The following is a 3931-nucleotide window of genomic DNA, read 5'->3' as shown; positions in this document are numbered from 1 at the left end:
CCAGATTTTATGCAGTTCTCCCATCCTCTCACAGTTTCTCCCATCCTATAGATTGTCTTTTTCTTTAATCATTTGCTATAAAGTGTTTTTTTTTAATGTAAATCCCTTTTTATAAAACTTGTCTTTCTTCATCTGTTATTACAATATATAAAAAGCTTTGTCTAGAACAAACTCCTAGAGTACATCCATGCTATTTACTTCAAACCACCTCACAAATTTCTATCTTTCTTTTTTGTTTGTTTGTTTTCGAGACAGGGTTTCTCTGTGTAGCCCTGGCTGCCCTGGAACTCACTCTGTAGACCAGGCTAGCCTCGAACTCAGGAATCCCAAGTGCTGGGATTAAAGGCATATGCCACCACGCTAGGCTCTCTATCTTGCTTTTTAAGTTGTGATCTTTGCTGATATTTGGGGGTTTTGATGTTATTGGTTTGGTTTGGTTTTGCTTTGCTTTGCTTTGTTTTTTTGTTAGTTGGGTATTTCTTTTTTAATTTTATTTTTATTTTTAATGAAAATAAAATTCTCATACAATGACTTCAATCACAATTTCCTCCTCCCTCCCCTTCTTCTTTCTTCCCAGATTTCTGGAGTGTCTCACTTCATTCTCCTCAATATGTAATTTTCCTGAATTACACGTTGAAACACTTGTTTTTTTTCAGTTTTGTTTCCTACATCTTGGCTAAAAATTAGTTTGAGATTACTCTAAGACTCTCCATTCCATTCCAATGGCCAACATTTTAATAGCATGTCATGCTTGCCTATAATATACTCCGAAAAGAACAAACAATCTAGAAGATACGATGTTTCTTTATGAAAAGCTATATTGTTTATACAAATAGAAAATCTTATTACTTTACATAAACACAGTCACTATGTTGATGAAACTTCCATGTCTTTTACACTTATTATATATTTGAAGAGTATTTGTTATAGTAGATTTCTTGGGGACAAAGAAGTTTAAGTTTCAAACAAAGTGAAAATTACATTTGACAAAATATGTAATATCAAATTTGAGTCCCATAATTTTCGAAAGCATAGTGTAGGTGTAGAAAGAACCAGATTGCAACTGAGTATGAATGACACTTTGGAGGGACTTCAGGGAAAAAGTAAAGAGCTATCTATGTGTTACTTGTATATCCTGGTAAAGAATTCCAGTAACTTTTATACATGAGGAAACTTTTTTCGGCTTCTGAAACTTTCAGAAAACTTCAGTACATTATGACAGAGAAAGACTGAAAGAGCTATTAGTTCATGGAAGGAGAAAGATGTGGTCCAAGATGCTCATGTCCCCCAAAAACGAGGAAGTAGAGACAGTGCAACATAAACTAGGATAAATATCATCAGAAACCTTATCCTGGAACCTTAATACTTCCAGTTAGTCCCGCATCTTATAGATTCTGGTACCTCTGAAAATACTCCCAGCTCCCATGCTCAGTTCAAAACATGAGTATGTGAAAGAGATTTCTAATTCGAAGCATATGAGATTAACCAACATACACACACATTATTTATATATGATTTTATATAAAAAGCAGAACTATGGGAAAGGAAAACATAAAATTATGCTATTAAAGCAATATTAAAACTAATATGAGGCCATGAGATTTACTTCTAATTTTTTAAAATAATAGAAGGACTCTAAAGGAGATTCATAATTTTATTTGATTTAGAATTCATCATACAATGGAGAACTTGCATTAAAATATAAACATGAATTTATAAATATTAACAAACTTGAAATCAAGAAGATTCAATAGAAAAATTGTCTTTATAGTGTCTCATATTTAATGCCAACCAAATGGACAATTTTTTTGTTTTTTTATATACACTGCCTTTTCTAAACATCTGTTTCTTTTTGAAGATAGCATATTTTGACTGTCAAAATTATTGGGCTAAATTATGGCATTATATATATATATATATATGTGTGTGTGTGTATGTATATATGGTAAACATGGAGTAATTTGAAATGTTTAATTGATTTTAACATTAAGATTTCACATACAATTTACACTGCTTAATTATTTGTGCATTGATTCAAACAATAAGAGAAAAAAGCATTACATTAAAATAACAGAATTTCAATCTCAAAATCCAATATCCATACATATTACTTACACAGTGCCATGTTACACTTGCTAGGCTGGCCTCACACTTATATGATCTTATATCAACTTTCTGAGATATATGTTACAAACCTGTGTGGCCTCTGTTAGTGACTGGTGTCAAATTTTAGTAGGCTATCTTCTAACCATTTCTGTGTGAAAGTGTACAAGAGAATCATTTTGTTTTATTTCAAAAGCTTTATTCGTATTATATTTTATTTGGTTAAGGTTTTGTCTACAGAGCTGTTTATGGCCTTAAGATCAGGTAGAGTGTCCCAGACTGCAATGCTGCCCTTTCCCCACCCGCTATTGTAACATATTACAGGTGTTTTAAAGCCTCATCCATCATGCTGCTTTTCCCCAGATTCACTATAAATGCTCCCACAATACCATTGTCTAACCAGAAGTCATTGCTAACAATGCTGGTTGTTGCTTTTGGAAGACTGGTGTAGATCATAGCTGGCTAGCTCCTGCGATCACTTTAGGCTCCAAGAAAGGACACTGTGCAGAAGCCAGGGAGTGAAATACCTCAGCCACCAAGTGGGGATGTGACTCCACCATTGTCTTCCACCCTGAGGTATCAGAGACCTCAGGAACTGAAGTGCAATGAAATCCAGGCCCAGAGTCTTCAGATACTCTTTGCTGCAGAGGTCAGCCAGGATGAGAGTGTGTGCAGAATTCTCCACAGAGAGGTTCCAGCAGAGGGCATCCTCACACGTGACCTTCAAGCCCTCCAGGCCATACTTTTCAGCAGCTGCCAGCACACCAGTGGTCATGGAGTGGCTATGGAGGTGTGGTGCCTTCCCAGTGTAGATGAAGCCCATCATGTCCTTGAAGACTTGGGGATCCAGGCCATGGATCTCAATGCAGATATTAGGGTCTCCTCCATTTCATGTTCAAACATGGCTCTGAAAACTGGAGAGTTGGCTGCTAGGACGGCCTTGTGAGTCCTGAATTCTTGGTCAACTACCAACAGGGAGCAGTCTCTGAACAGGGAATTCCTCCACAAATCCCCTAAGTCATCTGTCAACAAGTGCCTTTGATCCTTGATTGCAGGTGTCATGTTCTGTCAAGTCACTCTAAAGAAGGCTCCTACTGTGCTCACCTTGCAGCAGATGGTGAGCTGGTCTTCAGAGAGAAGCCAATGCTGATGGGAGAGGAGGAGGGGATCTCAAAGGAGGAGCTTTTTTAATCCCCTGTGTTGGTATTACAGAAAGCTTAAGATATTAGGGCCCTTCCTCCTTGGGAATTTATGATCCAGAACTTGAACTTTGCCTGATCTGGGCTCTCTGGATAGCTGAGCAACACCAGGTAAACTGACAGGTAATCTTGGCTTTCTTCATCAACCCTGTTTGGGTGTAATCTCAAACACCATGCCACTTCCTTATTCTCCTCTGATGAGAACACTGGGCTTGTAAGGTTTTTCTGAATTCCACCCATGCAAAATGAAAGTTGCTAATGGTACACTCATAGCAGAATTTCTGAGCATTGATCTGTGTGGAGCCACAGCTATTGGCTTCCATGTTCCCTGACCTTTGTGCTGGAGGTAGTTTGAAGGTTAAAGTTGATTTAGTCCACCAGGTTTGAAGTCTCAGGCGTTTTTCAGTATATGCTAGAATTCTGGAGAAGTAGAGTCTAATGCCAGAGAAGAGATGGGCTTGCTAGTAAGATGAGAGCATGCAGGCAAAGACACAAAGCATCCTTCTTCATTTGCTTATATAGGCCTCCAGCAGAAGGTGTGGCCCATTTAATGGTGTGTCTTCTAGTCTCAAGATTTGGATTAAAGGTTTTACTTTTTTATTATTAGATATTTTCTTTATTTACATTAC

At 37.4% G+C, this 3931-nt stretch overlaps 1 pseudogene; it reads right to left on the bottom strand.

The window, feature by feature from the left end:
• Window positions 1–2555: 2555 nt before the first annotated feature.
• Window positions 2556–3628, bottom strand: LOC110309804 (annotated as a pseudogene).
• Between the last annotated feature and the right edge of the window lie 303 nt (window positions 3629–3931).

This window comes from Mus caroli, chromosome 14, assembly GCF_900094665.2.
Source record: "Mus caroli chromosome 14, CAROLI_EIJ_v1.1, whole genome shotgun sequence".
In the NCBI taxonomy this organism is placed as follows: domain Eukaryota; kingdom Metazoa; phylum Chordata; class Mammalia; order Rodentia; family Muridae; genus Mus; species Mus caroli.
This window is presented reverse-complemented; position numbering and strand designations above follow the sequence as displayed.